Source organism: Oncorhynchus masou, chromosome 27 (genome assembly GCF_036934945.1).
Source record: "Oncorhynchus masou masou isolate Uvic2021 chromosome 27, UVic_Omas_1.1, whole genome shotgun sequence".
Classification (NCBI taxonomy): Eukaryota; Metazoa; Chordata; class Actinopteri; order Salmoniformes; family Salmonidae; genus Oncorhynchus; species Oncorhynchus masou.
In genome coordinates, this window is record NC_088238.1 from 32,096,209 (window position 1) to 32,115,337 (window position 19,129).

Consider the following 19,129-nt stretch of genomic DNA (forward strand, 5'->3'; position numbering starts at 1 on the left):
GAGATGGCACAAAAGTGGGCGACCACAAGCAGACAGTGACGAAAGCTCATCAAGCTAGGCCCTCGTTTGCATTTTGGGAAATTCCCATTAATTAACATAGCCCGCTTAATCACGAGTAATTGACCTATAAAATAGAAGGCCCCATTGTCTGCTCCAATCATATCTACAGAGAGGACGCAGCAGCGTTTGTGAAGCAGGGAAGAAAGAACTTTCACCGGTGGCTGGAAACCTGTACGTCCATCTATCTACCAGGGATTATTCACCCAACTTCCTCAGACGCATATTTCATCTCTCATTGCATTTTTCTGATGTAATTATCTGTCGTGACATGGTCTGCTTTTGTTGCCGGGGCCTGAGACAAAACAAGCTGTGAGGTGAGATGGGACTTCCTGACTGATGCAAGCAACAGAGAGGTTACGGCTTCTTCTGAGGGAAGGTGAGGGGGGGGGGACAGAGGAGCGAATGACGGCAAAGCGGACGGAGGGACAGCGGGCAGAGCTGCAGCGAGGAGAGAGGGATCCAGCCAGAGTGATACAGAGACATAGCTCATTGTGACGTTTCCAGTTATTTCTGGCTGATTAGGGTCATTATGTCCACGGCCTGATTTATGTTGTCATTCCCCCTCACCAGTCCTGCATCGATAGATCTTAATGAATTGGTAAATAAGGGTGAAGATTACACTTGACAAGACCCCAACATTTCTCATTCATACCGAGACAAGATTTATGTAACCAATTAGGTCCATAACAGGGGAGATTGGTCAGGAGAAAAATCATCTTTTCAGAAGAAAATGACCAGAGTCGAACCCTGGACAAAACCAGATAAAAGGGAGTCTTTAACAGTGGCTTAGTCACACACCAAACAGCCAGCTGGAGGTTGTCAAACGGAGATCACTCCTGCCTCTCTCAGGATTTTTAGGAATTGATTTAAAAATACTACCAGCTATAGCTACCCGCCCCACTACAGTACCAGATACAACAGCTACTTTCCATTTTAAACACAGCCAGCTAATCACTCTAGACCCCATCTGCATAATGTCCAAACCATGGATGATGGAATCAATAGATACAAAATTAAGCTCTCGCCCAACAAAGGATCCACTTTGATGTGCAAATGTGAATTCAAGGAGGTACCCCTCCCCCTCCCTCCCTCTGCCCCCCCCCCCAAAAAAAAAGAAGAAGAAGAAAAAATATATACAAATCAATCGTTTCTACGGAGACTTCACTTAACGTTTGATACGTCGATTTAGGAATAATTTGCATTTCCTCAATTATTTAATTTCCACATCCTACAATTCTAGGAATCAGTTGGCACCCTCTTTTGCCATAAAAAAAAATTGAAATCTGATAATGGTGCTGATCATCAATAGCCAACGACAGCCCGGGACGATCCAAAGGGCGGGAGTGAACAGAGGTGGAAAATTACAGCAAAGTGATACCGGAGCCGCCTCGTTTCAGCTCTCCCCTTCAAGCACATGCAAATGAGCGTGGTGCTGCTTAACTGCATCATTTATGTGGATAATAGCGGCATCATCATTACGGGACTCAAATTAAATTACATCACAATTAGCATAACAAAGTGATTGGTTAAACTTTCAAAACAAATACTCAGTTCTGCTAATGAACAGTGTTAATTGGCCACGGTGCATTCTAAATAAAACATGTAGGTAAACATGTGTTTTATTTAAACAATTTCAAAATGCATTGTTTCTGAGAGACACAAAGAGCGAGAGAGAGATAGACAGATAGAAAGAAAGAATAAGGAGAGGGGGGGGGGGAAATCTCCAAAACAGAATATCGCCATGGGGATTTGTAAGCTGAAATATAAAATGTGTAGCATTTAATTTTATTGCACTAAATAACCTATTATATTCAGGACTCTGGAGAACAATGTAAATTATCTGCCTTCAAAATGGAGTTGGGCCAATTCTCCACGTGAACTAATCACATAGCTCATTATGCATCTGGGTATTAAATTATGAAGAGGAAGCCTATCCGCATTCCAGCACAAAGACCTATGAAATGTTAATAATATGCTCACAATAGCCCAATACCATGCTTTACTCCATGTCATGAATATTTAAGTAAACAAATTATTCACACGCCTTTGATAAAGATAATTATATTTCGCCCGCTTATAATTTCAGTGACCCTCCCTCTCTCTCCTGTCTTATAGGATTTGCTCTATATGGATATGCTGTTCTGAGATATACCCTATAAAGTTTGGGATCCTTCCTTGCACATTTAAAAAAAAAATGTTATCTAGCTAAATAACTCAAAATAAAAGACTCCCCCCTAGTAAAACAAATATCTGCAACTCGTTCACATTTGATCTTTATTAGCTTATAAAGGATCACGGTGACGGGGAAGCCCTTTCTATTTAATCACCACTAGACAAATAAAATCTCAACCCGAAAAAAAATATTACTTTCACCTCTTGATTTTAATTGTCAATAATTTGCCCATTAGTAACGCAGTAAACTCCACATCAACACAACATCCTAAACTGCAGCCCAAACTGCGCACGTCAAATAAAGCAGCAGACACAAAACTAAGACGGCTAAGAGCTCCGAAAAGCAGCATGTACAGGTCCACAGTCAAACACTAATCACCAGCCCGACCATTCACTCATCAAGAGCAATTAACCACCAGCACATGAGCGCACAACCCACGGAAACACACAGAGCACAACCCGTGCCACAGTACAGCAGCTAAATACTGGACGAGCAGCCCGCCTTCCTACCGATAAAACATAGCATAGAGAGAGAGAGAGAGGTGCGTGGAGAGGAGGATGAGAAAGGATGGATGAAGTTGGAGTTGCTTGGTTTTATTACCTGGAGGTGAGGAGTAGTGTCAGAGACAGTGTCTGGTGGCCAGAGAAGGAAAGCTGTTGGTGTTGTTTGCAGTGGTGAGGAGCAGACTGGGGTGTCACAGGGGGAGAGGGGCTTCTATCTGTGTCATCACTCCAACTGTGTTTATAGAGGCTCGCATCATAAACAAGACAACGCCGCCACTGCTCTTCCCTGCCTCTCTCGAAGCCCTGTTCATGCATACTTAAATCGCCCCCGTCGCCCATTAAAAAACGGCCCTCCTGACAATTATTCTATCATTTCCAGTTGTCACCGGGCAATTACCAACAGGCAGCCCCTCTCAGACAGGCCCAATAGGAGCTGATCAGAAGGAGCGCGAGAGAGAGGAGAGAGGGGGGCTGCTGCCTGCCTTCTCAGGCAGAGAGAGCGAGGAGAGAGAGGGAGTGAAAAAAGTGCACAACATGGAAATGTATAGCCTAGACACAGTGCCTTCTCTCTCCTGACACACAGGACATAATTAGACCATCATACACCTGGCCTGCCGACCGCTGATGAAATATATCACAATTACTTGAAAACACTACTTATCATTTCGCTCTCCTTTTTTATTGCCTTTGAAGACATTACAATTATTACGGCTTGGTCTCTGATCTGAGAGTGACCTTCAAAAACAATAAAAAAAAATATTATAATAATTTTTACTACTGCTTTTGGCTAGTGAGTGAGAGGGTAAGCGAGTGAGTATGTGAGAGTGAGTGCTGCGTGTGTGTGTGTGAGTGCAGCGTGTGTGTGTGAGTGCAGCATGTGTGTGTGTGTGTGTGTGTGTGTGTGTGTGTGTGTGTGTGTGTGTGTGTGTGTGTGTGTGTGTGTGTGTGTGTGTGTGTGTGTGTGTGGGGACCTTTACACGCGTACATGTAGAGCGTATGACTCCTCATAGGATGCGAGCCGGGTCTCCCCTCGTGCCTCGTCTGCACGCTTGCCAGGCGACTCTCTCTCACACCGCTCGCTCTCAACGCACATCTGCTACTTGCAGGAGCTCTCCTTCTCTCTCTCTCTCTCTCTCTCTCTCACACACAAGCATGCACACACACACACGCACACGCACACGCACACACACACACACACACACACACACACACACACACACACACACACACACACACACACACACACACACACACACACACACACGAGCGAGCTGCCTCAGCTCTCGCCGGCACAGCCTGCATCCCTACCTGGCGGCGCGTCGAGGGGAACTAACTAACCGGCTGAGGGAGAACCGCAGCTGAAATGGAGCGTTTTCGGACACCCTGGGAGAGAGGTATGTGTGCCTGGCTTTATTTCTAGCACAGCTCAGTGCCTTTCTCAGCGTCTCTGTCTCTGTGTCGCTGTCTAAACAGGCAGAATAGGATTAGTGGGAGAGAGCGAGTGTAGCAGAGCAGCCTGTAGCCTCGGCTCTGTGCACTGTGCTCCGGGAGAGAGAGAGAGTAGGAGAGCTCTTAAAAACAATTAGACACGTCGCTCTATCTATTACTGGATAACTGCCCTCAGACTACACCACACAGAACTACGAATACACACAGATATGTTCACAAACACAAATCATCGAGACAAACTGCTAATAATGTGAAGTAGAGAGAGAAAGTAACCAACCTTTGAAACAATGACAAGAGAGAACTCCACTCCCCCGCGTAAGAGTCATTTGAAGATATTCTTAGACGCCTCGGAGCATTAACAACGGCGCATCAAGGGGGGAAAAATGCCACTGGTAGAAAACAGCTTCAGGGAGAGGGGGAAAGAGAGAGAAAAAAAGGAGGAAAGAAAAACTAGCTGACGCTAACTGTCAAAGACATCATCAAAAAGGTATTTCCAGCAGTATTGACACTACTGTGAGAGAGCACCTCTGCCTGCTCACGTCCAAGACCCAATGCACTTCAACATCTGGTAATTAAAACCCGTCAAGCATCCCCTCTGATTGTTTTGGCACCCGAGGACCAATCGTACACAAAAATCAGCGGTTTGATTGCAAGGGTAGGGGGAAGTAGGGGGTGGTAGGAGTTGGCAGGGGGGTGGGAGGGGGTAACTGGGGGGGGGTGTTTTTCTTTCTGCGTAGCATGCGTGAGGAGTGACAAAGGTTCAGCAGCGGACCAGGCGTGATCTCCAAACAGTGAGTGCCTCTCTCACTTATTTCCTCAGGAAAACACCAGTTACAGAAGAGTGTCGGCCTCTTCTGCCATGCAGCTCTCACGACTCCGATTAGTATGCCTCTGCCTTCCCTTTTCAGGGCAAGCCTGCAACAATGTGCTGCAAGCCTGGCGAAACTCAAAAAAATGCCTCTTTTCAGACGAAGTATTTGAGCGGAGGGGAGAGAGACAAGGGAGGAAAAGAACAGCAGACAAGCTTTTCACAGCTTTTCCTCCATCCGCATCAGATAAAGCTTCGCAACCACTCCACAAAAGACACATTTGTCTTTACAGATGCTCATCAAGCCTCGAGTCTTTTGCACAGTGCATTTCATCATTTTGCGAAGGTTAATCGGAGCCAAAGAACAACCGTCCTCTCTGTCTGCCAGCTACGGCGTTGCCACATATTTGTTGTACTATAAACTATAAACTATAACACACACCGGCAGAAACGAGACGGAATATTTTGAACTAACTCTCTCTCTCTCTCTCTCTCTCTCTCTCTCTCTCTCTCTCCCTCTCTCTCCCTCTCTCTCTCCTGCATGCCACAGATGTTTTCCTTAGCTACTCCAGCAGACAGGAATCTACTAGCAGAGAAGAAAGCCTCGGTATCCCCCAAGAGAGCAGTACAAAGCCCAGTTTGCACACAGCAGATGCAAAAGCAAGTCCATCTGCTACCAGCTCACAACACCACATGGACTTGGGAGATTTAATCCTAGGCTTCGTCTGGCTGGCTGTGTTTGTGTCGACACCACTGAAACAAGAGGAGGGGAGGCTGATGTGGAGGAAAGGGTTGGTACAACTCACACAGACTTCCCCAGACCAGAAACACACGTGTCCCCATAAGTGTGTGTGCTAGTGTGTGTGTGTGTGTGTGTGTGTGTGTGTGTGTGCGCGCACAGGCGTACGCGTGTGTGTGTTTAAGTCTGGTGAAACTCTCCTTACAGCATAAACAAAGATAAACAGACCCAAATTCACACGCACGCATGCAAACATGCACACCTAGACAGTGAGAGTATGCAGAGCAAGAACTTTCATGTTCCGAGAGATGCACCCAAGGCAGGCATGACATATTCATTTTGTTAAAGATCCAGCCTCTAACTCAGGGTATAAGACCACTTGAACTCACAGCTCGGAGCAGTGCAGTTGGCATGATTTAACAGGCTCTGAGATGCACACTATATACCAACCGGCAGATTTGAGCTGTATGATATCATTATTAAAACAGAAACAGCGGCCAAAAAGATTTAACATTTTCATTTGCCTTCACTGTCTGAAGCAGCGTGGTAAACACTTAACAAGATCAAGAGGGAGTTGTGCCTGAGAAACAGCTAGCGACACACAACTGTCTCAATGCTCTAAATTGCTTTAAGCGCAAACATTAGGCCGAGCAATTACACCCATTTTATTTTCAACATGCTGAGCCACGTGGCTACGATGCTCCTTCAACACCCCATAAACCACTTGGAGGGCCATCCTTAAAAAGACAAAACACAAGACAGTGCTCTGGGCGTTGAAAAGCCACCCAGCCACCCTCCTTGACATTGTCAGCCAGAGAACAACAAGACACCCTGCATCACTAACACTTCACTGTGTGTTTTCTGCCTGTATTTCTTCCAGGCCTTCACACCACCAAGGTCAATAAGGACAAACAACGCCACCAGCATCCCTTCACCGTGGCAGAAGAAGAGACGTGGGTAGCAGGGGGGTAGAGAGGAGGGTAGTGCCGGGGTGGGGGATGGGAATAACTATGGCAGTTGCAGTGGCGGTGTAGGTTTCTATCTCGGAGCGATGGCATCATTTCCATAGCAACCCTTAATTTTCAATTAAAGCAGACACAAAGCTCGTTGCCCGGGGCCATCAGACAGTGTCAAGAGCCTCACGTTCCACACTTCCACGCTGGAGACTGAGACCATGGCCGCTGCCACCACCACCATCACCACTAGCGCCATTGGGCGAGTCAATCTCACAGGCAGCTGCCTGGGCTCAGGGCTGACACAGAGATACCCAAAGCCTATTTCACCTTACCCACCATTAGAATGATTTATTATGGCCAAAACACTTCAACGCTGAAACAAATGGAAATTAAAAGGGAGGGGAAAACACTGGTGTGGAACTGCCACTTAGAGGTGCTGCGTTTGAAAAATGCATTAAAAAGGGGCCCAGCGATGGAATGAGTCTGGAGTAGAGAGAGAGAGAGAGAGAGAGAGAAGAAGAGAGAGAGAGAGCGAGAGAAAGGAAGATGGAGAGAGTGAGAAAGGGAAAGATAGAAAAAAAGACCCTATGGCAAGGTTCCCCAACTGGCGGCCCATGGGCCGAATTTGGCTCGTGGGTGGTTTTATTTGGCCCTCCAAGTTTTCTGAGTAAAAAAATATTTATATAAAAAGAAAATTGTTGTTAGAATTTTCATTGTTGGAGTGTAAAAACAACAGGAACACAGCTGATTTGTGATTTTAATTTTGGAAATCCGTTCCCAAATATTCCCACGCATAATAGAGAGACACGTGATCATATACAAATGTAAGCAAGGTTTGAAATGATTATGTTGTAGTCAAATATTATCTCTGTTTGGGCTTCTTGCTGTCTACAAATTATTTGTAATTATATTCCGCCTCCCCCGACCATCCACTCAAGAATAAAATCAGCCGGCGGTTGAATCTATTTTATGATCCCTGCCCCACGGCTTGTGTGTGCAGTGACCGAGAGAGTGTGTATTTGTTTCAGCCCTTTGCCCAAACGCCATGATGTTCACTTTGCATGGAGGGTTATCCACATGAATTCACTCCTCCTCTCCCCTCCCCTTTAACCCAGACCAGACCAGACCAGAGCTACAATATGCAGTGACCAGCTGAATGTACGGTGCCTCTCCTGAACACCAAACACACTGCACTGGTACTGACAGTTGGACTTCATACATACTTCATACAGACAGACACCTGCAGTATTTTTTATTTTGCAGTATAGAATGAGCATCCCTATTAGTATATCTACCAACAGACCACCTTCATGTCACTATGATACGCTTCCAAAAGCAAAACTGAATAACAGTTATACTGCATGTATACACAAACACATTAACAAGACATAATGATCTTAAGCCTTCTATCCCCCCCCCCCACAACAAGTTGAATGCGGCCAAAATGGACCATTAGAGCTCAGTGATTATATTAGAGGAGGCTGAATATTTTTAATATACTGTACTTAAGCACTGGAGTATCCATGGCAACTTCCCTGTGCCTTGCTAAGAACGATCCCTAATGAAATCCATATTAAGTAGCCTATAATGATAGTGTCCAAACATATTTGCATAGATATTTCAGATGAAGGGAGAAGTGGGAGAAAGGGAGAGACAGAGAGCAGTTGCCACAGTCACAACAGCAAGAATATGTTTTTAATCAGTCATTCATCTAAAAAGAGAAGCAGGAGCCGGCCCCGACTGAGCCAAGCAGCTGTATTGAGGTAAAAAAAAAAGAAGTGCAATTCAGATTCACAGAGACGTAGCCTAACAGATCGAGACAGCAACTCAGTGTATTAATCAAGATTTACAGTATGCCACTTCCATCCAGTGGTTAAAAATGAGCTGTTAAGTGAATAGTTTAAACTGGTGGTCACTGGGCAGCTCACCAACCCTAACCTTCTAGGCTGGCTGCTTGCCTCTCTTTAGGCTCCCTCCCTCCCCTACATAGGAGTCTCACATTCGACTTCCATTTGCGACTTTGGCCCGGTGCCCAACAGGACATCCCAGAGTGAGTGTTTGCTTGACTCAATATCAACAGGCCGAAAAAGCAGCTTGAGGTGGAACTGCCCAGCCTTCAGTTCCTATTGAAAATAAACCGGCTGCACATTCATAAGGACAGAAATATCAACATGCTCCGCGAGGAGCCACGTACAGCACTCACTCAGCGCCGTTCCACTGGCTTCAGCTCTCTCTCTCTCCTCTAGCTGCTTAATGATACCTGCCTGCCTAGCTGCACCCCTTCCCTTCTCTTCCCTTCCACCAGCCCTCAGCTTGCAGGCAGGGGAACCGAAGTCTATATGTTACTGCTGCAGCGGAGAAAAATAAAAGAGATAGAAATGACAGAAGTCAGACAGTTCAAGCTGACCGGGCACTTCAAACAGAAAAACTGGGGGAGAATGCGACAGACACTCCAGGTTAAATTGGCTCTTCTGCGCTCCGCTCTCCTCTCTCCCTTTAAAATGTAGGTTTTCTTCAAAAGGACGTATTTGAATTAGACGCGTTGATGAAATCAAAGGCTCAGCTGTGTGGGTAAATTTAAACAAGCAAGTGCACCTCACAGCAGTTTACCTATTATAAAGCAGATTGGAGACAGATGAAAGTCTAGGAGCCTAGACAACTTCCCCTTTTCTCACCGTAGATATTATCATATTGTAAAGGCTGCAATTTAAATTCGATTCGTACTCACATTGAAAAATACATGGATATTGGGTTTTAATGTTCCTGGCCGGCAAGGTGTCATCAGATGAAAGAGAACGGTTAAGGATTCACACAATAGCCCGCTTCCACAGATGTATTTCCCGTTAGAGATAAACAGGAAAGCCATTTCTGACCTTCACACACCGTGTGCTGAGGATCCCACAGCTTCACATAGTCTTCAACATAACCGTAGCTACGCTGTTAAAACGACAGTTATGGATGGGCATGAGTATGGGCATGAGTAAAGATTTAAGTGCCTTTGAACGGGGTATGGAAGTAGGTGCCAGGCGCACCGGTTTGAGTGTGTCAAGAACTGCAACGCTGCTGGGTTTTTCACACTCAACAGTTTCGCATGTGTATCAAGAATGGTCAACACTCAAAGGACATCCAGCCAACTTGACACAACTTTGGGAAGCATTTGACTCAACATGGGCCAGCATCCCTGTGGAACACTTTCTACACCTTGTAGAGTCCAGTCAGAATGAATTGAAGCTGTCCTGAGGTCAAAACAGAGTGCAAATCAAAATTAAGAAGGTGTTGCTATTGTTTTGTTCACTCAGTGTATATAGACAGTAGATTAGATGGTGTTTAAAAGGTCAGTGCTATCAGCAGCAGTTCAGTGGTACAAAGATCTGTCCTGTCTGGTACTGGAGCTCCATTCACCTCACTGTTCAGAACTACCACTGACACACAGAGGCCATCCATTCATGACAGTAATACTATTCAACCAGACACCAATTACATAAAAGAAAACTTAAATTAATTCAGGAAAAATGGCATCTCACCAAAGAATAATAAACTCATTATATGAACATTTCTAACTTAACCGTTCTCCACACCGCCGCTAATTTAAACCTAATTTTTACTAGCCACTAATTCGGCGAGGGCGGGATAGGAATTACATCTGGAGGTAATTCTCAGAATGGAATGGAGCCCAGTGGAGGCTACCCAAATAAAAAAGGGGAACTATTCAGGAGAGTGGGAGTTCCGGGCTCTGAAACTGCACTTCTCGCAAAAAAATGTTTTCATCGTGCTGTCATCAGTCTAGGCTTAAAGAAGACGTAGGTGTTGCAGGTGGAGAAAGATGATTTCTGGAGATGGAGGTGTGGAAGGGAAGGAGGGAAGGAGAGAGAGGGAGGGAGGGACAGAGAGTGAGCAAGAGAGAGAAAGAGAGAGAGAGATAGAGAGAAGGAGAGAGAGGCAGGAAAGGGAGAGAGCTACTCCAGCTGGACATCTGTAGAGACCCATGCGGGGGGGTTTGTGTAAAAGGCCAGGGGGTCAGAGAGGACCTGCAAGCTGGTGGGATGCCAGCTCTGTTAAGTCTTGGTTTATAATAAGCTCTACACCCAGGCTGGTGGCAAATACACACCTGAGGTTCTGGAACTGAGATGCTGGACCAGTTCTCTCTATTTTACCGCACCTGGCGGTCAACTTTTGGTCAACAGTCTCAAAGAATTTACTCAGTGAAGGTACAGTAGTTGCTTGTCTGGAAACTTTTGCGGAATGTCATTTTTTGAATCATGAAGTTCAGCTCCGTGGATGTGGACTCCTAAAACTCTGCATTCACAAGGGAGGAAGTGAGGGAGGGGAAGAAGGAGGAGATAGGGATTAAATTGTGAGCGTGGCAAAACACACCAATCAAGCTTCTTTCTCCGTCTGGTTTGGTTTCCAACAATCCAATAGCGTGAAAAGTCGCTCTGTAAACGGGACGTTTACATTCAATACAGAAACTTGCAGTTCCCAGATATACGCCATAACCACCCCCTCCACCTCCTCTTCAGCAGAAAATTTGTTTTCCAAATGAAAATAAACTGAGTCTGGCTGGTTTGAGGCAGTTAAACTCAGGAATATGAGATCAAATAAAGGCTCCCGTGGAGGCTGAAAGGAGAAATGAAATCACTTCTGAGAGGGAGATGTACCTCGTAATAAAATTACTTCTTTATATCTTTCTAAACGGCACATTTTCCTCAGGAGTGGTTAAGGCATTCCTCGGTCAAAGACAGTATGCAAGTGGCAATTTTTACTTCTGGTAGATGATTCTGTGGCACACTTCTCGAGACTCGATGTGATGCTCTGCAATTTGCCTCCGGAAAACTAAAAAAGTCTTTCAGCAACAAGTTTTTGGCTGAACTTTGGTGGAGTTTAGAAGTCACTTTGATGGTTTTCCCGGAAACATGTCAATGTCAATGAAAACTCCAATGTTCCATCCAATTGAAAATACCGGGAATGGCAATAAGCTCCACATTGCTTTTCAATGACTACCTGTTCGTTCCAGTGCACTCTTGTATGGTGGGCTCAAGTATGTAGTAGATTGCCAACCATCCATGGGCATACACCACAAACAAATAGAGACTCATCTGGCAGAGTGGGACAGTGAATGAAGAAGAACGTCACTTTGAAAATAGTCACCTACTGCAATTATTACACGGCCATTTCATTTGGCATTGGGACAATTGCCTGAACCGAGCGGGCGCAACTACCTAAACAACATGTCATTGATTTTGTGTTTTTCTTTTAAAAGGTACAGTCCCAATGACTTTCAGACCACATTTTAGCCAGGCAGCCAACGTATGAAGAGGACATTTGGAGGAATACATGATAGTTTATTATAAAGAGGCTATTAAAGTTGCAATAAAATACATTAGCTGGAGAAATGAGCCACTTACCAGTTTTCTTCCTCACTACCTTAAAAGCTGCCCACATTCAGGGCTTTTTGAGTGGAGGGAAAAGCAGACGGCGATGGCATTAAAAGTGGGACGAGGCGCACAATTTATCAAGACAGAAATTGATGATGGGCTTGAGAGCGGCGGGCATGTTGTAATATGGTTGATTTCAAAATGACAAGGAGAAAGGTCATATTTTCGAAATTTCTCGGAGAAAATTTGAGTGGCTTAAACTCAAGGAGTTAAAAAAAAAGAAGCTGCCCTGTGCAGTGTACGCTACAATGGACATAACTCAGTGAACACCCTCATTTTGTAGAAATTGCCCACAAACGAAAGAAACCCTCTCTTGTAGTCAACTCTTGACTCGTGTAGAGAACACGTGTTTTTCTATCACTTTTGATGTATTTTTAAATGGGGGGCTGTGAAGGTTAATCCAAGAAAACCCAACACTTAATTAAAGCAATCAACTGAAGTCGCTCCCAAGTCCCCAACAGTTACAACAAACGTGTTTCTCCTACAGGCTTGTTTTTACTCTGTTGGCATGCAATTAAATGGTTTACGACAAGTTGATGATATTTTGCTGAGACAGAATTCATCTCAGCATAATAGGGAACATCGTTTTCAGTGACAATCCGCGAGTGTGTTTACAAACATTAGATTAATGAGTTAGTTTACATGCATTTAGAGACCATTCTCACTACAGATCCTTTCACATCAGATCCCAAAATAGTTATTGGATTGTGCATCTCACTCAGTTTACAGTCATATACTGGGACGATGTTGTGAAGTTATTATCTGGGTGGGTTTTAATTTACAACACAGACACCCAATTATACTGTATTTAGAGGGTGTACTAATTTGGGAGAACATTCTGACATCATTAAACTTTCCATTTTGCACTGCCCCGTCGAAGCCTGTTCCTATCTATTGAGAAAGACGGACGGCAGATGGGGCTGTTTCTGACAGCTTAAAAGTGCCCATCAGCTGCTGCAGAGATGTTTCACAGCACATCCCACCATCCCATCCACCCTGCACCTCCCCAAACAAACAGCAGACTCAGACTTCAAATACATAGCAGGACTATTAGGTAATCCCTCCTTTGTTCAGACCCACTGAGCCTCACTGACTAACCAACCTCCCTCCATCTTCTGGGTTGCCTCTCAAATGGCACCCTATTCCCTTCATAGTGCACTAGCTTTGGCCAGAGCCAATGCGATCTCTGGAAGTAGTGTGCTATAAAAAAGGAATAGGGTGTCATTTGGTACGCAGCCTTCTTTGCTGTTCCAAACTCCTTCCCCTGTTCCAAACTGACAACGGAACACTTCACGCTGACACACACACACATAGGGGGAGTGTTTGATGATGAATGATAGTAGGAATTATCTGGGAAAATATGCACATGGTATCTAATGGCAGTGAGGTAAAGCATTTGTTGTGTCACGATGATGATGACAGTTCTCTGGTTTAAAGAGAGGATGAGGGGTGACACAAGGGCTCTTTGTTTGGACTGGACAAATCTGGCGTTTCTTTTTGGATATTCAATATCCTGCAAGGTACCCGACAGAGTTACAGTAGTCTAGTGTCTGGAAGTTTGGCTAGGAGGAGAGAGCACAGAGGGCAGAGGTTCACTAAGTGAGTCTGTTGTATTGTCGAATGGCTTTTTAGAGCAATTGCTGAGTGGTTTGCGTGAGTCGCTTCCAACAAAGCCTGGCAAATCAATCTGTGAAGAAATGCTACACAGGCCAGATGTGGCACTACTGCACAAAAAGAAACAAAACAACCCACTTGTACAAGAAGACCTTGCAGAGCCTAAAGTACTTAAAGTACACAAAATAATACGGTTCAATGCCAAAATACTGACAGCCTAGTTTCTGTTGAAAACCTGCTTGTTATTTTAGGTGGCTTCTCTGAAGTACAATACGTCAAAGTGTGCGTGGAAACATCTTACTTTGAAATGCATCTTCTTCCCTATTGACTTGACAAGATGCCGGGAAGAATGAAAGACAAAATGTGTCATTAATAGACGCCTTTTTATATACAGTAGTTCTGTTTCTGAAAACACTTATAAATGCAAGGCTTGTTTTAGGGAGGTGAACTTTTCACACCTTTCAAAGCCACAAAATGTGATGTTTTTGGGGGGTTTCTGCAGCTGCTGCTATACACTAATGCAAGACGGTGTCATATGAAAGATTTTACTCTCCTCCCAAACCACAGACCTGGTCATTAATGAAATACAGGCCGCGCAGTGAGGTCATACAAAGTCTAGATTTCAGCAGCCACACTTAAAAACCGCTCAGAAAGAATAGAGAAACATGAACACAAATCAGATTTCCAAGCTCCAAGGACAGGGAAAAATAAATAACTAGAAGAGAAAGCGCAGCACAGCCCCTGTCCTCCTCTCACATTTTCCTAGCACTTTGCAAACAACCGTCAACTGCTGCTCAGAAACAGTTCACAATGAGAGCAGACTAAACAATCAGATCCCAGCCAAGGAAAATGCTAAGCAACTCTGCACACAGGATGTCTCACCCTAATTGCCAACTATCAAATCTCACAATGGAATCTGTCCATTTGGCAAAAGCCTTATAGCAAAACCTGGTGAAATGTCGTTTTAAAAAGTGTCAACTTTTTACCGGAAAAAAAGGGAGACGAACCGTTTTGAAAGGAATTTGATTTTTTACATTTGGCAGTGTATGATTTATTTTTCAGGGGGTTTATAAGGCTTACAGGAAGCTACGCAGACTGTGTGAGTGTTTCAAAGAAAGCATTATTAGACAAAGGGTGTTTGGGGTCTTGTAAACTAATGATTAAAATCCCAAGCAGTTAGATAAACACATTAAATGGGTCCCTGAAGACACTAAGACTCAGAGAGAAAGAGAGAAGAGAGAGCGAGTGGTAGAGAGAGAAAAGGGAGGAGAAAGGGAGAGAGAGACGGGGGGGGGGTTACTGGGGAGGAGAGACAGTGTAACTGGGATCAGGGGACAGACAGGTAGGAGGGAGACTGGGAGGAGGCACTGGGACTTGAGAAAGAGGGCTAATCGGACTGTCACTCCATGTGGCGCTCTGTTTTTTACCCGTTTTTTTCTTCTTCTTCAGTCAGAGTCGTGCTCTGAGATCCCCAAACTTCAAACAACCAGAATACCAGCACATTCATAAAACAGAACAGAACTACTGGGAATTAAAGAAGGCGGGGGGGGGGGGGGACACACCAAACAGGTAGCAGGCCTCAACAGCAGATGGTAAAATTAACATTTCAACAGTTCCTTCCTTTCATGTAGGTCTCGGCAGTGCTGCCGCTGTTTTTTTCTGGGGAAAATGTAAGGGCTCGGTTTGGAAAGATGCAGGGTTGGAAAAAGCATCTGGAAAAAAGGGGGGAAGAGGAATATTGGCTTATTGCTCCTGATGGTCCTCTTCTATGAAAAATTAAATAGGTCTGTTTTGCAGGTTCCCCTCTCCGGAGTGCTCTAAGCTGTGCTATGGAAACATCATCTCGGTAATTTATACGCGAAAGAACACCTGGCGATGAAAGAAAATCCACTCAAACCCAATACGTTGACTCTTTCACCTCTCTTTTAATCGCATTCAATTCACGGTTCCCAATGAGTGGCGATCATCGAGATGGAGACACATACAACACAGCTTCATGGAGTTCACGTTTGATTTCGCGCAAATAAATATCGAGACGTACTTGTCAAAAGATGCCCCTGAGACACTTATATTACAGCGAAGCATCTCTAAATAAAATGAAGACGCAGAACAGCCGGTCTCATTTCAGCCCATTCCAACGGAACGGCTCTGTAGTGCCCATTAATTTGGACACAGTTATGGCTAAATTACATGTGTTCCACCTCTGTGACATTTGAAATGCAATTAAAAGCTGGTTATGAAAGCGTGTGGACTTTCTCGCGATGAAGGGAAAGGGAATCACTCCCGTGATTAACATGCAAACGAGCTCACGCTGGCAGAGTAGATTGGGGTTTGAAAACCTCAATTACTTTTGTGTGATTATCTATTTACCAGTACACAGATCCCCATTTTTCATCTCCACCACGGGGAGACCCCCCCCCCCACGCAATGATTTGGGCTCAATTATACTCCCGCCTTTATTTATGATGCAGATATTACCGACATACCTGGTTATTTTTCACTATGGTATATCGCCTTTATGCAGGGGATTCATACACATGGAGGAGCATTAGAGGACCAACACCTATGAATGCTATGCTTAACCATTTAGTTTGGAGCACATGATATCTCCCGTCCCGTCCCCCCGTCCCAAACCACCATCCCATATTTAAACTTAGTTTGGTTCATACTGGAAAACGAGGTGCCCTCACTTTATTTCTGACAGGATCAGGAGTAAAAGGGGAAAAAAAAGGTCAATAGCTCTCTTCTTGAACGCTTACTCTTTCTCAGCCATTGTGCGTTTAGCATTTTATACTTTTAAGTTAGAGAAAGAACAAAGAGTTAGAGGCTTTTAAAATGTGTGGAGACCATTACTGAAACACTACCGACAGATAGTTGCCAGTATATCAAGTGTGGCGGCGAAGGTAGGTAAGATGTGGATTTAAATGAACTGCTGCAGCCATAGAAACACTCTCAGCCTTATGATCTACCGCCTGGTTGATGCAATTATCAACGGAACGCCTGGCAGCATCAGAGGAATCTCATTTAATTAATTTAAACGGGTGAATAACTACGGAATTCCTGTTGTAAGAGATTTATATTGAAAATGAACATTCCTGGAATTCAGGAATTGGCAATGCTTGGGAAATACCAAACAATAGGGAAGTGTAACAGGCTATGCTTCATCTTTGAAGAGGTGCAGACGGATAAGAGGTCCGCTAAGGAAACAATGTTGGTATCAGCGTTTAAGATATATCATTAAGACTTTTTAAGAACATTATGTCGAAAATAGCATCCATTAAATAAACTAATTGTTCCTTTACACTCAGTGAGGCACCTGAAATAAGACAAGCCTGAGGCCATAACTATACTGCATATGTCACACTGATACTCAACTACCAGGTTTGTAGTAATATAATAACCTACCTTTTAACAAGTTCAATGATTGTTTTGTTTGTGAGAGTTCCTCCTTAACTTGTTTCTCTGAGCCATAGATAAAGATAGGGAAAGCCACTCTGTCTCAGGAGTAGAAGAGGGATCCAGGCTTTTGGAGCGTGCGGTACATACATAAAAAATCCCCTGTTGCTTTGGCCGGGGGCGCAGAGGAGGAAAAAGGAAACAGTGCCATCAAGTGAAATTTCTGAGGATTCCTCAAGTGCTAAGACAGACAGATCCCCCCCCCCCCCTTCTGATTAGAGCTCTGACAGTAACAGTAATAACAGTAAGCCTTCACTGTAGTGATCAGTGTTTGTGTTAACAACAATAGATATTTACCACTGACTGACTTGCACACGTTTACAGATATTCAAAGGTTTTTGAAATAGACATCTCTCATAAATCTGACGAAAGATAAAAGACAGATATAGCCGGTACAGATGGGTTGTTCAGTAGACCGTGAAGGTGTTAATACAGTCCGGTGGAAGTTGAAGGCACAAGATATTTCTACTCAATGGATTGTCAATGAGCGCTGTTGAAGATTTCATCAGAAGTGCATAACAGTGGCTGGGAAATACAATGACATTTCAAACGGAGGAAAATCATTTTTGGGGAAACCTTTTGTCTCACGTTTATGTCGCCAGATTGACTAACGTTAGCATTGCTAGCAATTCTTTTTTACAAACTTTGCTAGCGAATGACAAGTGTCAAGTCAAGGTCCGAAAAGCTTTTTAACCAGCTACTACCCCCAAGCCATAAGACTCCTGAACAGCTAATCAAATGGATACCCACTATTTGCATTGTTCCCACCCCCCATTTTTACTCTGCTTCTACTCTCTGTTTATTATCCATGCAGAGTCACTTGACCTCTACCTACATATTACCTCAATTACCTCAACTAACCGGTGCCCCCGCACATTGACTCTGTACCGGTACACCCTGTATATACCTCAACTAACCGGTGCCCCCGCACATTGACTCTGTACCGGTACACCCTGTATATACCTCAACTAACCGGTGCCCCCGCACATTGACTCTGTACCGGTACACCCTGTATACAGCCTCCACATTGACTCTGTACCGGTACACCCTGTATATACCTCAACTAACCGGTGCCCCCGCACATTGACTCTGTACCGGTACACCCTGTATACAGCCTCCACATTGACTCTGTACCGGTACACCCTGTATACAGCCTCCACATTGACTCTGTACTGTGTATACACCTCCACATTGACTCCGGTACACCCTGTATACAGCCTCCACATTGACTATACAGCCTCCACATTGACTCTGTACCGGTACACCCTGTATACAGCCTCCACATTGACTCTGTACCGGTACACCCTGTATACAGCCTCCACATTGACTCTGTACCGGTACACCCTGTATACAGCCTCCACATTGACTCTGTACCGGTACACCCTGTATACAGCCTCCACATTGACTCTGTACCGGTACACCCTGTATACAGCCTCCACATTGACTGTGTACCGGTACACCCTGTATACAGCCTCCACATTGACTCTGTACCGGTACACACTGTATATAGCCTCGCTACTGTTCTTTTATTGTTGCTCCTTAATTCTTTGTTATTTAAAACAATATATGTTTACTTCAGTTTATTTTAGTAAATACTTTCGTAACACTTGTTTTTTTCTTAAAACTGCATTGTTGGTTAAGGGCTTGTAAGTAAGCATTTCACTGTAAGGTACCTGTTGTATTCGGCGCACGTGATAAATAACATTTGATTTGATTGGCATCTGTCTAAAGTAAATTTGACGACATCATAATGACGGCGAAGTTGTTTCCTACTTAATATTTTGCCTACTTCAGCAATGTCATCGTCTTTCCAAGCACTATAGTGTGATTTAGATGAAACCGTCATCGGCCTCTGTTTAGAATGCCTGGGCTTATTACGATTCTTGAGCACCACTATGGTGGAGGGCGGCTTAAGAACGTTCATAACAACGGCATG

The 19,129-nt window shown here is 44.4% G+C and overlaps 1 protein-coding gene and 1 long non-coding RNA gene across 9 annotated transcripts in view; one reads left to right on the top strand and one right to left on the bottom strand.

Annotated features, from left to right (window-relative positions):
* Positions 1-19,129, bottom strand: part of LOC135516011 (forkhead box protein P2-like) — a 106,478-nt gene that overhangs the window by 75,217 nt on the left and 12,132 nt on the right. The window contains exon 1 of one of the 8 annotated variants that reach the window (XM_064939962.1): positions 4,463-4,549. The exons of the other annotated variants lie outside the window; for them this stretch is intronic. The gene's annotated coding sequence lies outside the window, so the exon portion shown is untranslated. Of the gene's footprint in view, positions 1-4,462; positions 4,550-19,129 lie in introns of those variants that run through there. 8 annotated transcript variants of the gene reach the window in all.
* Positions 3,897-6,701, top strand: LOC135516012 (uncharacterized). The gene is made up of 3 exons (XR_010451887.1): positions 3,897-4,130; positions 5,544-5,784; positions 6,613-6,701. It is a non-coding gene; the product is annotated as an uncharacterized LOC135516012 (long non-coding RNA).